Here is a 22,451-nt window from a genome sequence, read left to right on the forward strand (position 1 = left end):
ACAAAATTATCATCAGTTTATAGTCATGTTTAAAAAGCATGATTTTAATATTAGTTTCTTTTTCAAGTTAATGAGATGTCAACATTAACTGACATGTTTACTGGATGAAATCTAACTACATTGAAGCTGGGGTGGGCAGTTCATTTTTTTGGCATCATTGGGCAAATGTTTCATATTAACCTTTGAGCGTGGTGTAATGCAAGTGTTACTCCCCTTGGCTCAGTTTCAGGATTTCAGAAAATCCAGAAAATCAAGCCTTTGACGTTAGACTTTGACTAATCACAGGTCATTCAGGTAGTTGGTTGTTGAATCTCATTCCTAAACGTCAAGGTTGACAAACTGGAACTGAGACTCAGGAATCAACCACCTTTCTCCAGAATCTGTTACTGTGCCTTTAAAAGATACTGTACATTAAATGTTTACTATTTTAAATAAGTCATTACTTGTTACAGTCGATGCTTGAAAAGTAACCCACAGCCCACTGGTCCTGACCATTAAAAACAGTGTATTTCCTGCTGATGGTTTTCTGGACTAAAAGCACTCTGTTCTTTGAAAGCCTCCTCCTTTCCACCCCATTATCTACACAAGCATGTTAAACCCTCAACTTAATCGTTCATTATTGATAGCTCGGCAAGAAGCCTTCCCTCCCGGTGTTATGGGAAAATGGTTAAGGCAGAGATGTAAAAAGATGTGGGTTAAGGATCTGCGGAGCCAGCCATTACACGACCTGGCAGCCTCTGATTGGGCAGAGCTGCATGAGCCATGTTTATATGTAGGACGTATTGTTGCGTATGAATGTTCTCTGGCTGAACACTGCTGGGGAAAGGTGTGTGTGTGTGTGTGTGTGTGTGTGTGTGTGTGTGTGTGTGTGTGTGTGTGTGTGTGTGTGTGTGTGTGTGTGTGTGTGTGGATGATGTATGTGTTTTACAGTGGTATAGCATAACAGTGGCCAAGGTGCTTACAGAGCAGGCGGAAGAGAGCTATACAATAACAGTACCACTAGAAAATTTTGGAAAAATGGCTCCTTGATTTCACACAGTGGTAGACAAACACAGGTTTTCATTTCTAGGTGGCGACCATTAATTTTGTTAGCCGAAATGACAGCTGTTGACAGCATATTTTATCAGCTGCAGGTAGGTGCTTATTAAGCTAATGTGAGCTTTACATGTTGGATGAAAACAGCTACATACACGATACCATGTGAACAGACTGAGGTTAGCTGCATATCTCCCAGACAAAATGCCAGCTTCCTCACCATGATCCATGTAGAAGACATGGAAATGAAAAAAAGTGTCGTTTTGCATTGTAGAGCAGTCTTGGAATGATAAGTATAATATGGGGGAAAAGGTAAAATCAGATCAGTATTTCATTGTAACATAACCACTGTAGCTGCATTGCTTATTTGAACAAGTAAAATAAAGGTTAGATTTATAGCCTACTTTATTGATCTATTCACCCTATAACATTAAGAGAAAAGGCTTTGAGGACTATTAGAAATTTGTCTGACAACGGTAATGCTATCTTGGATTAAAAGTTTGGGTTGCTGAAATGTAAACTGGTTAAGCCACTAACTACCCACAACCTGCCGCAGTAGCATCTAAGACCATCTTAAACACATTTGGGAAATAGGCTCACTACCCGGTGTATACAGCTGCTAACTCCCATGCATTCAGTTCATCAGTTCAGTTCATCAAACAGTTTTTTAAATGAAACCATGTGAAAAGTTTGGAGGGTCTCTTTGGTGAAACTGATAGCAACTCTTAGACCTCTAAAACATGATAAGGGGCCCCAACTAAACACTGATATTTAAAAAGACATCCCAAGTCCCACTGGTTTAATTTTTTTTATTAGCTTATTAGATGTTTTTTTTTTACTGTAATTTAAAAAGTAACTACTGACTATTGTGGTTAAAACAAATAGTGAAGTAAAAATATTTTTCTCTAAACTACAGCAGAGTCAAGGTATAAAGTAGTAATTATTTTAGTAAATATACTCATTTGTCAAAATTTATGATTGTGTCAGGTATTACTCAGGGTTAGGGTTAGGGTTAGTGGAAAGCAACGACCCCTTGACCACATGACCCCCTGGAGCAGATCTCACTCTTTTTTTCATTTTCATGTAACCCATAATCCCCAATATAGCTTATGAAATGTCCCTGGCTTGTAAATCAGGTGAGGTTACAACTGTAACTAGTAAGCTAGTGAGCCAGATCAGCTAACATTTGCAGCTTGTTTGACAGCAGTCAAACACGCTGTTTAACTATCAGTGTTTCCCCTATAGTGTATTTGGCAGGGCGTCCCGCCCCCCCAACAGACGCCCCCGCCCTGCCAACAGGACCCCCACACAGAAATTCAGGCAGGCACAGCGCCAGGATTTTAATTTTGGGTGGGCCACAGTAACTTCGGTTGGGCCTTTTAATTACAAAAGTTAACACTGTTTCCAACTGGTAATCTCACTTTAACAAAAATCCCTGGTATCATTCTGTGGATGGCGACTAGTACTTCCAGCTGATTATGACACTTTTAAAATCTTTTTAACAGTTTCAAACTGCAGTTTATATTTATTTCAAATGGCACAGGATATCTCCTTATCTATGTTTTCACTATGGATCAAGTAGATCAGTATATCAATTCATAAGAAAACTGTTATTGTATTCCTTTTAATGCATTTTCATTTGATCTGGCTGGATTACTCTTTAAATTGATTGTAAGGAGAGAGAAAAACGAAGTGATCAGAATAATGGGTGAGCCACAATGACTTAAAACAGGAGAGAGAGCGCACTGCGATGCGCTGTTCATTCATAAACTTAACCATCTGTGCTGTGAAGGTAATCTGAAGACAATCGAGTCAGGCAGCAACATTCAGCTCTACCTCCTGTATTGTCTACATTTTATAGATGTTCTAGTTTTGATAAAAAAATTCATTTGCATGTATAAAATAAAACAATGATAAGCTTTCCTCAGTACACCAGTCATCACTTCTGGTAACAACAACCGCCATAGTGTGACATGCGCAAGCGTAACATATCTGGTGCGATGAATTATGGCCCACTGTGATTGGTCCAGACCTCACGTGATAATAGCCGAATAAATGTTGTCTTTTTGTCAAATGGAAACTTTTTTGTCTTAAGGGTGTATTAAAATGCTGATTTTAATAATTAAAAATAAAAGTTAAGAAAATATATGTTCTCCCAGTCATTTAAGGTGGGCCAGTTGTATAAGTGGGTGGGCCCAGGCCCGTTAGGCCCACCCATAACACTGCGCTTGATGGATGGATGGACAATAAAAAAAAATGTGAACACAAATCAATGTTAACTGTTTATTCAGGTCCAAATGCTCTGTAATCATGGTAACGGGGTCCTTTCACGAGAGGGTCCTGCAAGGACCCCAACGACGGACCACACTCATTCCAGTCCAGGCACCCCCCCTCCCAAAGCAAAAAAGCAAGGGGAAACACTGACTATTAAATAATTCCTCTAACTTTTGCTCATGGGTTTCTGGTTTTTGAAAGACTGAAAAAACAGCCTGACACTCTTCAAATGCAGAGTGTCACTCTTACTACAGCTACATGCACACTACTTCAACATGTGAGGAAATCCCAAGCTTGACAGGCCTGACATGCATAGTTACGGTTGCTAGGTTATGATTGGAAAATTGCTATTCGGGAGAGGGGTTTAGCAGCTAAACTCCATCTCCTGAATGGTCAATTGATAAGCAAGACATGTCTTCATTGAACAGCCATCTGACAGCTTTTCTGTGTAAATGTGTCCTGTGAAACAGCAGCACAGGGTCTATGTACGAGACTGGTACATCAGGGGTCATGCAGCTATAAAAGCCGTGGCAAGGCCTGCTGTTTATGAGCTGGATAACACAGTTGTGACAGCATATCAATCCCTCACATTTCAGCCAAGGACACCAAGAAAAATGTCAGTTTTGACAGATGATGCAGCCTGGGATTTTCACCCTAACAGCAGAGGACTATCCAGTTTACACCACCGCTCCCAGCCACTTCTAGTATGACTATTAATCCTCAGAAAGCCACACACATGCAATGGAGACACCAGTGTGACCTTGTTTTAAAAAGCAAAAGGTCATGTGACCATGTAGAGAGGACAAGATAAATAACATAAGGAACCAGGAAGATAATGAGGAGATAATCTTCAGCAAGCAAGCAGGTGAATCAGATCTTGACTTTGCAACAATGACCAGCTCCATGTGCAGTACACTGTAAAAAGATCATACAGGCATTTAGTGAAATAAACTAGTCTTTTGTGTAGATACACACTCAAGTAAATTAAACTTGAAATTTCTATTATTTATTTTCATAACTGACTGTTTTTGACTTGAGATGATGAGTTGAATGAATAAATTGTACACAGTTCAAACAACTCAGTAAATTAGGTTTCTAAAGAAACATGATCAACATATTAGCAGACTTTCCAGCATACTTTGTTTAAGAACTAAAACTGTCCCGAGACCCTTCTTTTTATAGTTTGAAGAAAACATATGATGGAAACTTGCTGTGTGCTTCTAACACAATTTAAACAACACTGTGGTGATGAAACACTTTGATGAAGGTTAGCATTGAATTCAGTGACAACCTCCTTACACTTAAAATTCAATCAATACATCGGGAGTTTGAGTGTAACTGCCTTGTCAAACTGAGAAATTGTAAAAAAGAAAAATTGTAAAAGTTTTACTTGTAAATGTATCTTTTTGAATAATTTTAGAATGAATTCAGTTTGTCCTTCCAAATCAATTTTAGATAACAGTTTAAGTGCAGGAATTTAGAATTTTCATCTATAATCCATAATATCATTATAAGACTCAGAGACTCTGGAGAAAATTTTACCAGCTAAAACAGTCGAAGATATTTCAGCAGGAAGGCATCCATAAACACATCTGCATTTACTCAACATCACAGCAGAATTGCTACCATAGCAACGTAAACAAATCTGGCAAGATAGCTGCTCAGCCTCAAATTTCATTATCAGATGGTTTCAATTAAATGGTTTCATGCTCTCTAAATTAAAAGTAATGTTGGTTGATTGTATTGCTGGTTAATTGTATTGGTAAAACAACACAGACACACACACACATACACACAATACAAGGGGTTATCTCAACAGCACAGCCCAGTATGAGTCACAGCTCTACCATTAGCCCACACATGGGAGGGGAAAGATAAGTCTAACCTACAAACAGAGCAGTGATACTTATAAAACATTGATCAGAACACCACTACAGTCTGTGGACCAATCATTTGCCTTCCATCCCGCTTAATCTCTTCCCCTCTCCACTATCTGTTCTCTCTGTATGATGCTTACATCCCACTGCCTCCTCTTCCACACCACTTGTCTTTAGCTGCAAATGGTAGATGGAGGCTTATACCTGTTGACCTACATTGCCACCGTCTTGACAGGCTAGAACAGAGGACGTTCCTTCTATCCTCTTGAGAGCATAGTAATGTATAGGAGACAGACAATCATTTGACTAGACTACCTGGGTTCAATCAAGCACATACAGCATGATACCAAACAGTCATGTTTTTTTTAATAGGGGCAAGAAACAACTACAAAGTAGAAGGCCACTAGGAGAATGCAGACCTTACCCCAAAGCCAGTAGTCCAATCTTTTATGTAGGGATGAAATCATTACCAGTTTCATGAAAAACCATGCTAAAATTACAGAAGATTAAAATTACCTTTTCAATTTTCAGTTATCATTCAAATTGCATTTGGTAACAGTGCTTTGTTATTTACCAAATTTAAGTGCACTCATTTAATTCCAACTCATCGTGAGAGGTTTTCCTGCGTTCTGCTCTGTGTGCTTCACCACGCGCATGGACCAGAGCAGAGGAGCGACAGGTGACGAAACAACTCCCAACAAAAGAATTTTTATTAATGTACTCCATCTAAAACCAAAGATAGACAGATGTTGACTGCAAAGATGTGTGTCTTGCATACTGCATCAGTTGCTGTCGTGTTAGCAGTTAGCATACCACCTGTTCCTGTAGGTTGACTGAAGTGATGAGTGCCCAGTGATTACAATATGAGCCAAATTTTAACCGGTTGTTCCTTGGCCTATGCTACCATCCTTCCACCAGGTTTCATGAAAATCCAGCCAGTAATGTTTTTTCCTGCTGACACAAAAACAAACAAACAGCTTCAAAAACATAACCTCCTTGGCAGAGGTAATGAAAGAACAGCTGAATTTCAGGTGCTGCTCAAAAGCAGTCTGTGTCTATGATAGCAAGACTAAACAGAAGACCATTGAGATAAGCCTCCCGTTGGTCGCTTATTGCATTCTAGTTCTTCCTACATTCCTTTCTGTTGTGATGTTTTAACATCCCTGTTGTCTAAAAGATAAATACTGTACACACTCAATCGAACAAGTGAAAAATGTCCATTTAAATAATATTTTGCATGTTTGCTGACTGATTATAAATGCAGCACTGTTAGCTATGTGCAAAATGCTCCTCTATTAACTGCCCCCTGGCAAATATATGACCAAGCAAAACTCTCATAAACTGTCTACTACTAGCAGGTGAGATTAGTGCTGCAGGAGGTGAATGAATCTGGAGTAAAAGCTAGGCAGGATTACGGAAAGGAGGATGTCAAATAGCAAGCGTCAAAGATCCAGCCAACAAAAGTCTGTAGTAGCTAGTGCTGATCCATCTGATTTTGTCATGTTTGCACCTGACATGATTAAAGGGTAATAGACAGTTAGTCAGACCAGTTATCCACATGCTCTCTCACACATTTTATGCCACCGTAGCTGTTTTAGGACAGTGAACATTGCTCAGCACCCCAAAAATGTTGACCTACATCTTACTGACTTACATAAGGGAGGCAACTATCTCCTGGAACTAACAATGTCCACTGCCACGTATGGACAGAGAGTCAATGCTCACTGGTTTCAGTTCATTGCAAACAATGCTCCCCCACAGGCTCTGTCTGTTGTCTGTCATAACTGTATGATATTGGATTCTGCAAGACATTTCTTCAGCACTGGCACTGAGCAAATACTGTGTGCACACTGTAAATATAAATCTATGTCTACAGAGACTGTAATATCCACATTACATAGATAACTTGTATTTAACATAAAGCATGTTATATTCCAGTGGATTTGGTGCAAGCAAATATTTGAGAAGTGAAAGAAAGACAGTTCCATCGACAACACTGAGAAAAGACAGCCAGTGGCTAAAAGTATCAGCTCTATTGATCAAACAAGCAGTAATTCAATTTAGGCACTGGACCAAAATAATAATACGGTCACTCAGCAGAGACTAACAACTAAGCAGCAAACTCAACCAGTTCCAAAAACACAGCAGCGCTCAATAAGACACATCTGCATCATTCCTCAGTCCCCTTTCATCTTGGGAAGGTAATGCTGATGTTCACTTTACTTTTGTCTTTGAAATATTCCCTTTCATTTCAGCAGCCATGCTTTTCTCTAAATGAGGTTCAGCCCCTTGTCTCTTGAATTTTCTGTATTGGTAAAGGTTGACACATTATTGCGTTATATAAAACTTCATTACAGAACAGCAAAACTGGAATGTATTTCAATGAAAATGTCACTTTAAAAAGGAAAATCTACATGAGATAACCAACACAGAGGTCAGACATCATCATCATGACCTCATCTACACATACATAGTGACAGTACTGCACATAGACTGCATATTACATAGTGGATGGAGCTTCAGGGACTGAATAGTGAAGCCAAGGCAGATATGCCTTAAACTGTATTCTTTCTAATGGCCAACAGGGAGCAACTCCACTGGCTGCAAAAAGAAGTCCCGTTGTACGTATGGCAAAATGAACCTACATCTCACATGATTTATGACCTCAGTAAACAGTTTCCTCGTGAGTTTATTATCTCAATCGCTAGTGTCATCTCTTCTTCAATACAGTTCATTTTGTAAACTATGGTCCTACTTAGAGTAAATTAGACGATAAAGCAGGGTATGGTTTAGGGCGGGGCTACCATGTGATTGAAAAGTCATTCTCAACCCATGGATGACATCAAGATTGTTTTAGACTCGGGGAAAACTATTGTGTTGAGTATTTAAAACAATAAAATACAGTCTCAAATAATAATAAACTTAGTACAAACTGAATTGGTGCAGGTGAATATCGATAGCAGCAACTCCTGGACCTGCTTCATTGATGACAAAAGGATCAGTTGATACTGAGAGAGACAGGCTCTTTTTCTGGTTTGTGCTAACACATGCAACAGTGAAATAAAGTTCAGTAGTAAAAGCGTTTGTGGATTAACAAAATCTGTCCTCTATCCAGAGTCTCTAGAGCATGAAACAAAGCATCCTTTGTATGCTGAAAGATAAAACAAACTGCATGTAATTTTTGTTCTATGAAATATTTGAGTAGTACACTAGCAGTCAGAACTGTAAAAGCTAACAATTTTGACTACATGTGACTTTTGACTGGTCTCCTGACAACAGAGTCTCTTGTCTACATGAAATGCTAAATATATCCCATCTTCTCCCTCCACTAAACAGCTTCTGAACTAATGTGGGCTGCAAGGCAGTGGTGGGTCGGGGTGTGAAAGGATGACATGCGTCCAGTGGAGATGCTCTCATCAGCGGATCTCAGCTGCACAGAGTTTGAGGCTCAGCCGCTGATTCATACCAGTCCACATGACTTCACACACTGATGCTCGCTGATAACGTGCCGGGATTAGGGCCACCGTGTGTCGATATGTGACTGTGTACATGAATGTGTGTGTGTGTGTGTGTGTGTGTGTGCGTGTGTGTCGGAGTGCCGTTCTCAGGCCTAAGATCCATGGAAAAGCCACAGATATGCACACCACATAGAGCCACTGATTCCTGCCAGTAGCACCCACCACTAGCAGCTGTGTGAACAGATTCTAGTAACTGTGGTGCTGGTTCCCAATCTGGGGGTCAGAAACCGCCTAAGGGGTCGCAATATTAATCTAAGAGGTCACAAGATGTTTACCACAGACTGAAAATAGGAAAAATTAAATTCCTCTACAAAAAAAAAAATCAGACTTTCCTTTTTGCTTTGTTCTTGTTGGCAAGTAGATATTTTTTGAGTTAAAGGGATAGTTCAGAAAAAAATCAATATAAATTTAAGGTTATGCTATATTTAGAATATTTTTTGTGCTTTATATTGCAGTCAGACAGCCTTTTCCAACGGGAAGCCAATTAGTCAGCAAATCAGTAATTTTATCATGCAAAACACAGAAGTTCCTGGTCTACCACTGCTTCAATCTCTTAGTTTGTCTTTGTTATTGCGTGATTTGGGTGAATTCAAACTATCCTTTTCAAACACTGAAGTCACAGGACAAGGACAAACACACACACAACCCCACATAAAAATACTGAACTATCCCTTTAAAGGGTCACTTTAAAGAGACTATGGACAAGATAGAGTTAGAAGGAGGATGTCTAAATCACTAAAGAAAGTAACTAAAAATGAACAGGGAAATGAAAGGTATATTTAGGTCACTGCTCAGTCCTAACACAAGATAAATGTGTGAAAATATAGGCCACAAATATGCTTTTGAAATGCTCAAACGCTAATTTAAAGTAAAAAATGCAGAAAAAAAGTGTCCTCTAAACTCTTCTTAATGGTACTGAAGTGTAAAAGAAGTTAAAGCTTTTTCTGTGTTTCTCTGGTTGCTTTGGCTTTATTTTTCTCTGCCTTACCCATTGTATCCCAGGAAAAAGAAGTAGGAGCAGATAATACAGCCAGGGCCTGTTAAAAATCAAATGTGCAACTAATACAAAGTGACACTGGATGTGTTCTTCGTCTCAGATATCACACACTAAAACTGAAGCTTATTTTTCCCCATATCTCTCTTCATTCATTTTTCTGTCTCTCTTTCTCTCTCCTCTCATTGTTTCATTCCCTCTTATCTTGTCAGTTCATCTTGGTATTTAAAGTCTAATTTAATGAAACCGTTCTGCTCTCTATAATATCTGACTACAGAGTAAATACAAAGACATGTTTTACATCAACAGGATTATGAATGAACAAATATTCTCATCATACATAGTTATTTCAATATAAATGCCAAACATACATTGTAGCACATCCACGCTTATCTACTGACAAAGACAATGATTGGCATGTGCAAGATGAGATGTAGCAGGCATCATGCATATCTATTTTTTCAAGGACAGTCTATCAGGAAGGATAGCTGATAGCAATGTACTGATTTATATTTGTCAAGATCAAGCCATAAAAGGTATCACAAATCACTGACAACACTCAAAATGACATTTTCCCTGTGAGATGTCTGATTATATACTTAATTAATGGCACTTTTTTATTTAAAAAGTTAAATTAATATCCTTGATTATATAAAGAGGTGAAGTCCCTGCCCTTGCGTTGTCCCCCTCGGGATCTGATTTAGAAAAGAATATGTGGTCAGCAATTGTGCCATGAATTACACATATGTTTGTCAATTTATATCACCACAGAGTTTCATTCAAGCATAAAAACAGTAATATTAATAGTAATGAAGCATTTAGTTCTGTGCAAAACAGCTCAGTGAACCCCATTTCTCATCATAATATACATCACAGACACTGGCATGGCCATCACCTTGGAACATTTCACCTCCTTCTTCCAGAAATTCCAGAATGAGGGAAAAGGTATTAGAAGGGGTGAAAATCACAGGTCTGGCTCTGTTGAGAGCTGTTTGCAAAAGAAGAGTTATTCAGCATCAGAGCTAGCATGCTAGAAGAAAACATGACCTCTATATCTCCCTGGGTTGAAAACGAAAAATTAACATTATTGGGGCGCCCCTATAGCTCAGTCGGTAGGGTGTGCGCACCATGTATTGAGGCTGTTAGTCCTCTGCAGCGGCTGCCGGTTCAAATCCCGCCTGTGGCTCATTCGCTGCGTGTCATCCCCTGTCTCTTCACCCCCCTTTCCTGTCATACCTTCAGCTGTCACTGTCAATAAAGGCAAAAATGCCCAAAAAATAACCTTTAACAAAAAAAAAAAAAATTAACATTATTAGCATGTGGCTCATGGGTGGAAAACAGCTTGTGTCCCCAGACAGAGAGACAGAGCAAGAGAGATGCTATGTGTGCATTTACGTACGCGGCACAGCAGTGCAACCTCAAGGACTGTGTAATTGTTACTATCATGTTTATAACTACAGATTTTGGGTTTGTTGCTTAAATGTCCCAGAGACATTTCTGCGCACATGAAAAAAAAACTGAAAGCAGCCACTCTAATCATTATATATCAATAAAGAAAACACTCATCAATACAACAATAAAACACACAATAAAGAAATCAACCAATCTGCACATCCCTAAAACTCAGCATTTAAAGATTTTATGAGGGTGGTAATTTTGGCCTTTCCAAAAACCAAAACTACAACAGAATGTATGGAAGTATGAAAGTTTATCTGTCCTAACATACTCTGCATTGCTTAGCATCTCTGCCTAACTACAACGTGCAGTAGTAATCGTTACTTCCTGGTGATAACAATAAAAAGTTAGTGTTTTTAATTGATTCATGGAGCTAACGCTAGCTTAATATAAAAAGCCGATAAGAGCATAACAGCAGCAGCAATATTCAGAAACAATGTCGCTCATGAAAATGTCCAGCAATACCCCCAAGCTACTGCATGAAAACCACGACAGCTCTTAGATCCATTTCCCACTATTCAGCACGCACACACACAAACACACACATACACACACACACACTCCCAGACACTAACTCACTTCAGGGGGATTGACTGCAGCTAGCTGAGAAAGTAGCAGCCATCATTACCTTGTCTGCTTGTAAACCACGAGGGCCAGAGCAATCATCACCCTTAAACACAACGTTTCCTATTACTCAGTGCGCACACACACACACACACACAAATACACACACTCATGCATGGTCCATTTCTGCAGATGGATAAATTACAGGGAGGGAAATGCACAGTGGCACGGCTAACCGAGGCAGAGGAAATGAAGAGGCTTAGCTCGAAGGATAATAGAACGACAGGGGAAAAACAAAGCCAAATAATTCATAATACATTGTAGCATGCTGCATAACTGCACAATCAGGAGAACTGCCTTTTTCCTGGAGCGTTACAAAAGAGACGAGACAGCAGCTTACATGGCTAAAAGAGGTGAAGGACCCAGTTTCTGCTGTTGGCTTTTTAGGTGAAGGAGGTCATGCTATTTTTAACCAGGTAAACAGAAGAAACTGACCACTGCATATGTTGTTACATGAGGAATATTAATGCATGAGTGATAACACAATTGCCTAATCCACACAAATTAACTCAAGGATAATCACTTCAGGATCACATGATCCCTTTGTTAACTATTTAGAAATCTGGGCTAACTGTTGCCATCAGAGGGGTCCAAGATTTTGTTTGTTCTGTTGCAGTAAAACTCACAACAAACAAAGACGTGCAGCCCATTTATATTTCAGCAGCATGCGGCTTCCTCCTCCTCCTCCTCCTCCTCCTCCTCCTCCTCCTCCTCCTCCTCCTCCTCCTCTTCCTGCATCTCATGGCTGACTTAGGGAGTTGTCTTTTCCCCCTTAAACACACGAGGGGTTTAAAAGAAACTCGTGCCTGGCTTAATTAGAGCTACACTGGCAGTGTTGTGAATGCTGCACAACCAGAATCCTGCAAGGCTGCTGGAGCTCCTCTGGAAAAAACAATAGCCTGGAAAGCAGGCACACATCGAACCCCCATGGAGTACATACAGCTAACAAGCCTATATGCTGCACATTTAGCCTCTCCTTATGCTAATAGAAAGCTACATTTAACCCAGCTACAAATTAGCAAGTCAGTCCAAATACATGATAATCTAACTGCTGCTTCCTCTAAAGCAGGGGTCTCAAACTCAGATTGGCTTGGGACAACTGATGGTGTCTTCTCAGAGGAGGGGGTGCTTCAACACTCAGGTACTGCAAGCAGGACACAAAACATAGGGTAGAAAAAAAACTATATAAAGAGGTACAATACAGCACTGCACTGTAAGTGTCAGCTCACTGAGGTAAATCCCATTAAAGCTTTTTCTTCCTGATGCTAACAGTATATCGTTCGCTCTGTTTTCACTTTCTTTTTCACCTCTATCTCAGTTTTCAGCTGTATTACTGCTATGTTTCAAACAAAAATCCATCTTCTTGACTTTCATCTGTCATTCAGCACTGAAACTGGCTTCACACTCACAGAGAATGTGACTGTTGCTTTCTTCTTCTGTGAGGTTTTATGGCAGTTGACAGTTTTCAGCAGTTAATGACTGCATTGTGAAAGTAGGAATACTGAATATAAAATGTGGTTTAACTGAACTTACTTTTACATTTTTTATTGAACTTATTATAGTATAATTAGTTTAGGAATTATGCATGACTGATATTTTTGTAAGGTGGAATATATAACATTCGGGCTCAACAGATGTCAGCAAACAGTTATTACTATATAATTTTGCTTTAATTAGCATATGAAGTCTTGAGCTATGGCCAATAATGTGTTTGCTAGCAACCTTTGACCTTTGACCCACAAAGTCTAATCAGATCATGCTTGAGTACAAGTGGACATTTGTACCAAATTTGAAGAAATTCCATCCAGGTGTGCCTAAGATATTGTATTCACAGGAATGGGACTAATGTACATCTGTACAAATGTATGGATGTACATGCCGAAAAAAATAATGCTTCCAGCCACAGCTGTCATCAGTGCAGAGGCATACAAAGCATGCATTTGTTTTGGTCTGAGATGCTGGTGGTCTTCTGCGACCTCTAGAGGAAGTAAATGTTGCATACAGCACATTTAATTTAACATTATAACTCTCGCGTTGTGCTCCTTGTTGTACTCCAAATATTCCTGGGGCTACAAGTACCCCCATTTGAGAAACACTACTAAACTATTCAACAATAGGCTGACTTTATGGGTGCATAATATGGTTGTAAATTGTGAATAGTGGCCAGTAATTACATAATAACAAATAGTTCAAGATCTCGTATTGGTTTTGTGGCATTACGAGCCACAAACAGAGAGGTGTATCAATCAATCTAATGGGCACACTAGATGAGCATTAGCCTGCAGCTGCTGCTCAGACAACTTACACAGTGTTAACATGCCATACACATCAGAGTGGATCTCTTTTTTTTATATCAGCTAAGTCTCTGCATCCCTCTTTTGTTGTAATTTCCTGCAGTTTCATGCCCAGGCATCAAAGAGAGCACAGCTGTGTCATTGGATGAATGCTTTAATCTATTCATCCAGCGCATCTGTGGGCTCTGTCTTACGCTACGTCATTAGCCGCCCGCCGTAATATGTTTATGTGTGTGTGTGTGTGCACGTGTGTGGCTGGTTAGGGTTATATGAGTACTCATGAGAGTGCATATGCATCCAGTCATGCACACATAGAACTGTATGTATGAGTCTTGCTGCATATGTGCTCTCACATGTCTGCTGTGTGTACTTCCATGCAGGCATCAGGCCAAAAATGTAACACACACACTGATACACACAGACGATGACATGAGAGGATAATGAGGGACTTTTTTATGCCTGGAGTTGTGTTGGGTTCCCGGCTGAAGGCCATATCAAGACATCACATCACAGACACTAATCTATGTGATGGTAAAGTTTCCAAGCAGTGCTAAATTTAGGCCGGATTGCAGCTTTTTACTGACGAGGAATGAGGAATAAAGAGGAGGGAAGGAGAGATGGTGAGAAGAGGAGAAGAGGAACAATACAGGAGATCCCCTAAAGCCACGACAGCAGTATTAATACTGTTTCAACATAGTTGTCCAGTAAAACATCTTTGTGTTTACAATGACACATCGGCAGACACATGAACACATCCACTGTGTGTTGACCGAAAGCATGGGAGGAATCCTGATTGCAAAATTGACTCTGGGAGCTGAATGGAGTCGATTTTTATAGAGCCACAAACCAAATGTTAGGATAGATTAAATTGTCTTGGCTCGTATAAATCATTGTCAACTGACTGCGTCCAATCAGAAAGTCATCTACTCTGTATAATTAGCTTAGAAACAGGATGCTATTTGTCTTCTGTAATGCTGATTGAATGAATTTCACTCATTTGGTCAGAACAAATGAGATTCCAAGCACTTGCTGGTCAATAGTAGGATACATGTTGTCCAGTTTAAGCTCAGTGGCTTTGACTGATTATGCTGTGATGTTTATTTAAATCAGACTTTAACATTAGTGGGCTTTCGTCCTATTGACTATTCGCTAAATCCCTCCCCTAAACAGGGACTATCCTATCAAAGCTTAGCAATCATAACAAGGCATGGCAGGCCTATCAAACTTTTGATTTCTCCACATATTGAAGTGGTGTACATGAAGCTGTAGTAAGAGTTATTCACTGCAGTTAAAGAGATTGGAAAGTGGTGTTTTTTTAGGCTTTCCAGAATCAAAGACACAAGAGAAAGAGAGGGATTAAATAAGCAGTATTTACCTTCTCTAACCAAAGCTGCAAACATCAGTATGTCATGCTAATAAACTTTAAAAATTCAAAAATTTGAGCCTGTACCCCAAAAGACCCCAAAATGTACTACCTGGAACTATACCAGACCCATGCAGAACCAAGAAATGTCAGATCTGAACATGGCCATAGGATACAGACCTGTTTGGAGCAGATTTCACAGCTGTTGGCTATTAACAAATACATGTTCTTTTACAAGCTGTTAAAACAAAACTAATGTAACACTAGTAATCCTCTGCCCTGTGTCTGGCTGTGGCACATATAATCTGCCCGCTATGCCAAAAAAGTTGGTAAAATATCTCCATCCATCTTTACCATGTGCCTTAACTCCACTCTGCCTCTGACGTCACTCAACTCATTGTGCCTCCTGTTATTTTTTGTTTTCTTTTTACCTTATTTCCCAGCCTGCACTTTCTCAGCACTATATGTATAGCCATTATAGGTGTCAAAATTTCAATTGAATAAAAATTGATTGAGAACCTGGAGAATCATGACACTCCTGTCATCAAATTCATATTTAAGACATGGCTTTGGTTTGAGTCAGTACATGAACAAATCAGCCAGCAACAGTGTTTTCAATCCACTAATGGAGCTAACATTAACTTAATTTGCTAGCTAGCTGGCTACAACATACAGAATCTAGCACAGAGTCGTCATTTCAGCCAACAAAAGCTAGGGTTTCTGGCTAGAGATGGATGTCTGCTTTTGTCTACCACTGTCTGAAATCAAGGACCCTGTGTTTCAAAAATAATATGAGTTTTTAGTGGTACGTGTTATCACTCTAAATTTCACATATGCTTTGGAAAATGAAAAGTTTGACCGGTATCAACAGAAGTGAGGCAAAGCTTAGTTAACAGTCAATTGTACTCAAATGGAACGATTTTATGTTCCAGTGAAGAAGGTCTAAAGGTCAGACTGAGGGATGCAGTGGGTTCAAATGCAGAACAGTCAGGCTTGGGCCACTGTTGCACATCGTCTCATAAATACCTCTCAGATGGAGGATAGAGTGTGGATGGTGGAGAGGATGCTATGATGTAAGCCTCAGTGCGATAGCAGCCTGCATCTTCAACCTCTCAGCTTCCTTTGAAGTCTCCCCATGGGGTGTGGGAGCTGGGGGTTGGTAATGAATCAAGCTGAGCCATAATGAATGTCCTTATTCAAGCCTGCTTTGATGAAATTCCACCTGACTGATCTCAAATCACAGAACAAAACAGCGAGAGCTTGCTGACAACTGTTATGAAAGCAATACTGGCTGGCAATATGATGGAGAGCACTGAGCGACTTCAAGGATCCCTTCAGGATACATTACTCTGTTTCTTCCCTTTGCTTCGTCTTCCCTTCCTTCCTACTTCCTCTGTGATCTCACTGAGTAGGATGAAATCTGATGAGAGCGTCTACATTTGCACACATATTTAAGTCCAAGTCTTCACTCCTGGATGGTTATCATGCCTCTACAATACAGCTCATTGTGTCAGTAAGAATAGTAGAATTTAAACAAATGGCATATTATTTATTGCTGTAATCCTGAACCTGGTGTTACAAATATACACATGTGCACCAATTAAAGTGACAGAGGCTTTATAAGGTACTTATCAATAGTGAGTGTTACCAACAGTAGATGCCATCTGATACGTTCCCAGTTTGGAGAAGCAGAGGGGAGTGCCAGCATGGAAACTAAGCCATTCACCATTTTGGGCAGGGTCAGGAACAAAAGGTATTTTAGCCACTTGAAAAAGGTCCATTTAAAAAAAATGTATATCAGTGTAAGTGTATGGTATATTTTCACCACTTTAGTTTGCTGACCCACAGTCTTTTTTGATGGGAAACCGCTGTTATATAAGCCAAACAGCGCTCTTTTCAAACCAGCCAAACTCCATAGATAAAATAAATAATGTTACTTCACAGAGCACAGGAGTTGCCTCCTTCGCTTGTTTCTGTCACTGTGTGACTTAAGTGTTTTAAAAGGATAGCTCGGATTCACCAAAGTCACGCAAAGTAAACAACTATTGATTTCACCTATGGAGTTTGGTTAGTTTGGAGAAAGTGATATCAGGCTTTTATAAAGGGTGTTTTTCCATCAGAAAAGGTTGTCTGTCATGTCAGCCTCTGTGATGGGACTCACCTCTGCTTCTATCGATAAGTACATCATATAACCCCACATCAAATACTCCAAACTATCCCTTTGTTTAACGGCTCTATAGAGTCATTTACCCAGTGTGAGCTTGTCCATTCAACAGTACATTGTATAAATACGTCTAACACATTATAACATCATAAAATACTCTGAATCGATCTTCACTGGAGAACAATGACCCTGTTAACAATGTTGATATGATGAAAACATTACAAGCTACGATCTGACTTATCTCACAATTCATTGCAAAACCACTGTCAGTATTATGCATCAGGCCATAGAAATGAGAAAAATGGCTTTTTCACACTTCATATGAGATGAGGTGCAGCGACTCTGTCGACATGCTTTGTAGAAGTCTTGGGCCCATCTGGAGGCCTGCAGTATTCAAGATAGGTAGAAAAGACTGCCAGGAGTAACAAAAGAAGCAAGTAATTATAGAGAGGAATCTCATAGACAAAGCGTGCAATAGACTGCCAACAGCATTTAGCTGTGCAGAGCAGCAACTGCTGCTGCTGCTTCAGGTTATGAGTTGTGTTTATGATGGGTTTCTTTAAAACTTTTGGTGTTTAACTGGACTTCTAACACTGCAGTAAAACTGCCTTTTAAGTCACAGTGAAAAGCAGGTCTGTGTGAGGATTACGCTCAAAGGTCACCCAAAAGAAGAGTCAATTAAGTCAAAGTCAAGTTGAGAATTAGACATATAACAAGAAATGCACCAGATTCAAGCTTTTATGTCAGCTTTTATTCATTCATTGCCTTGACTAAACTCAATGTTAGATTAATTTTCATCCCCATTTTACTAACATACTCTTTAACACTGACTTAAAGGGACAGTTCAGATTACTTGAAGTGGGGTTACATGAGGTATTTGTTGATAGTGTATTACCTACAGTAGATGTTGGTTGATACACCCGCATTTGCGGGATCAGCATCAAAAAGTAATTTATCTACTTAACAAAAAAAGATCAATATAAGTTTAAGTTTAGTCTAGCCTCTTTACTTTGCTCTTAGACAGCCTTTTCCAACAGGAAACTGCAGTTACAGTAGCCAAACATCGCTCCCCACAAACCGACAGGTAAAGTAAGTGATTTTACCTCACAGAACATAGAAGTTGCTGGTGTGCTGCTGCGTCAACATATAAGTTTGTTTGTGTTATTGTGTGACATCAGTGAATCTGAATCTGGAGTCTGGTTGGTAAGGAGAGAGTTATATTTGGTGTATATTACAGAGATTTCTGTTAGTAAGTCATTTCTGACAGCAAGGTAGTGCAGTGAAATTATTCCAAATATAGCGTACACTTAAAACTGATATAAATTTTTTTGGGTAGACCTTTCGTTGAGTGGCTAAAATACATTTTGCTGCCTTGTCCACAACTGTACATTGCTAGCTTCTGAACTGGTGCCTCTCTCTGCTTCTCTGCGCCAACCGGCATCTTCTGTAGATAATACACTATTGCATGAGTACTGACATGTACCTCGTACAACAAGAGTTTATATTTCAGGAACAAAATGTACTCCTAGTCTGCCTCTTTATTTCTGAATGGACTGTCCTCAAAGGGCAGAATTGGCTTCTGTAATATAGTGGAAATGAAACAAATGGGAGTGACAGTAGTTTTCTTTTGCATTGATATAGATGAGGCAGACTTTGCCAATTCATGGTCCTGAAGCAGTTTCAAAAAGTGCTTTGAAGGAAGGGTGCAGACACAGCAATTGGCTTTCTAAAGCTGCCCATTCCAAACAGATATCGCTTTAATAGTGATTAAACTGGAATTAGGCTCTGACTGGTTACTACAGCAGTTTACTTATACAATACATGCACACATGCACAGACACAGAAAATGCTTGAAAACACACAAGTTTGCAACAGATTTAGGCCTCTACTGCACACTCAGAACCATGCAGAATCACGCCCCTTTTGGTCAACATACAGGGCAAACGCACACACTACACAGACACACACTCCCACAGAAATAGCGTAACTCCTTCAGGCCGCAGGGTGGGTGACAGCGCTGTAAGGGCCAGTGCTGTGTTGGGCAGCAACAGGGGCAGATGCAGCACTCAGTAGCCTGAGGGCATCGCTGTGTATTCAAGCTTCACTGGGCCTCTTCATCAGCGCCCTCTGATGCCTTGGCCCCATGACCAACAGCACACACACACACACACACACACACACACACACACACACACACACTCGCAGCACAGAGCCAGTCAGGCCATTCCAGCCTTTCGGACAAGAGGGGAATTGGGAAGGAAGTGGAACAGTCTCATTGAGCTCAGACACACTCAAGTTAGACTGAGGAAACTGCAGAGGATGTTAGGGTGGATGGTGTCTCTTCTACTGATTCTGATGCTACAGAAGTATCTAGGTTAACTCTTTCTGTGTGTGTGTGTGTGTGTGTGTGTGTGTGTGTGTGTGTGTGTGTGTGTGTGTCTGTGTGTGTGTGTGTGTGTGTGTGTGTTCTCAGGCTGAGAGACATGACACAGCTCAAACATTTTTGATCCATAACAAACATCATTTTAAGGGGATAGTTAAAATTATTTAATGTGGGGTTGTAAGATGTTTTTACCGATGTATTACCTATAGTAGATGTTGCTCAACAAACCTTCCAGTTACAAGAAGCAGAGAGGAGTACCACCATGGAAGCTAAGCACTGTACTGCTGTGGACATGGTCAGCAGCTAAACAGATTTTAGCCACTTAAAAAAGGTCCACCCTAAAAAAAATCTATATCAGTTTAAGTGTTCACTATATTTAGAATATGTTTACCACTTTACCGTGCTGTTAGGCAGCCTCTTCTGACAGGAAACTGCGGTTATACTAGTCAAATATCACTCTCTCTTCACCAACCAGACTCCATAGGTGAAATCAGTGATTTTCTCTTTAAGAACACAGGAGTTGCTAGTCTATCACAGCCTCGATTTGTTAGTTTATTTGTGTTATGATGGGACTTTGGTATTTTATGAGGTTAGTTTGGATTTACGAAAGTCACACAATAACATGAACAAAGTATCAGATCAAGGCATCGGTCGACTGTTTTCTGTCCTATAAAATGATTGATTTAGCCTTTGGAGTTTGACTGATTTGGAGAGGGAAGTTTGGCTTGGAAAAAGAAAGTAAAGTAAAGCGGTGAAAATATTCTAAATATAGCATACACTTAAACTAATATTGATATTTTTCAGGTGGATATTTTAAGGGCTAAAATCCATTTTGCTGCAGACTATCCACAGCAGAGCATCACTTAGCTTCCATGCTGCTGGTCCTCTCTGCATCACCAAACTGGAGACATCTACTGTAGGTAATACACTGACTATTAATAAGTACATTATACGATCCCACTTAAAATAATCCAAACTATCCCTTTAATTGGGTTGCTCAATGTCATAACTGCAGATGTATTTTGATTTGTAAGGTTCTCAGTTAACAATTTGGATTTACAAATCACATTCTAAAGACATTATGCAACTCTTGCAGGATTTACCATCAGCTTTATGTAACATGTAAATTGTTGTGGCGTATGGTGGAATTTATCCAATCTACACACACTCTAATCTGCACACACACACACACACACACACACACACACACATCTTCCTATATTTTTGTAAACTGCTTCATGTTCATCTCTCCTCCTCTGTCATAATGTCCCTTTCATATGCTCAATCTCTCCCTGTCTCTCTCTCTCTGTGTCTCTCACACACAAATACTCACTGACACAAACACACACTTACAGTACACACACTTCATTTTGTTTCTGACATGCCAAGTCATGCAGAAAACACAAGGGAAGCTTTTTTTTTAATCCCGGGACAAAAACAGCAAAATGCAATAACCTGGGACAAAAGTGCTGACATCTGAAGATGAGTCTAGCATTCAGACAGGCTGCTCGGCTGCAGCTGAAATGAGCAGAAGCAACTAACTGAGAGAAGCAGGACCCCCCTACACACACAGATAGATAGACAGGCACTCCTTCTAGTCTCTGGCCTTCTGATCCTCTTATTCTCCCCCATTTTCCCCCATCATCTCCCACATTTATCCCCTTTCTTATCCCATCTGTATTTCCCTTTCATGCTCCCTTCTCTATTAAACCACCACCACCTCTGGGTAGCTCATCCCTCTGTCTCTGTCCCCGTCTCTTCTGGTCACCTGTCCTGCTCTTCCTCTTGTCTGCCCTCCTCTCATAACCTTTCTTCTCACGTCTCATCTATTCTGCCATCTTCCTACCTGCCTCTCCTCTCTTCTATGCAAACGGTAACAGTAACATTTGCATGCTCCCTTGCTCTGTTTCCTGATTAGCAAGATCGACCAGCAACTGTCCGCAAGACGCACAGCTAAAATGGCAAAAGAGTCTTGTTGAGAGGCTCCTATTCACGCTTAGCAATGAAGATGCTCACTAGAACCATAACAGGTTCTTTGGCTTGTCCCCACTTTGCACTTCCTGGTAGAAGCTTTCATAAAGGTTTCAATTCCCTAACTAGAACCCAATATAAGAGGTTGCACACAGAACCATCTGATAACAAACACCCCCTATGAGAACCCCTCTATCTAATGTAGTGAGCTCAGCTACAAGTTATTCTACATTGAATGAAGCTTCACTACACTGAAGCTACCCAGCAGAGAAATGGAGCAAGCTAAGGTACAATAAAATGACAAAAGTAGCTTAACTACATCAAAGCAATTTTTTTTAAGTAAAAACAAAGTATGTATGTATGTATGTGTTTAGTAGCATATTTATTAGCCCCCTTCTGTACTAGGAGCCATCTAAACAAATATCAAATTATTTATTTAAATTGACCACAACAATTTGGTTTTGTAGAGAAGTCTGTAAAAAACCTGCACAAGTAATAT

The 22,451-nt window shown here is 39.9% G+C and overlaps 1 protein-coding gene across 2 annotated transcripts in view; it reads right to left on the bottom strand.

The window, feature by feature from the left end:
* pak5 (p21 protein (Cdc42/Rac)-activated kinase 5) overlaps positions 1-22,451 on the bottom strand; it is a 95,759-nt gene that overhangs the window by 68,379 nt on the left and 4,929 nt on the right. The window lies entirely within an intron of this gene.

Source organism: Lutjanus erythropterus, chromosome 15 (assembly GCF_056507025.1).
Source record: "Lutjanus erythropterus isolate fLutEry1 chromosome 15, fLutEry1.hap2, whole genome shotgun sequence".
NCBI lineage: Eukaryota > Metazoa > Chordata > Actinopteri > Lutjaniformes > Lutjanidae > Lutjanus > Lutjanus erythropterus.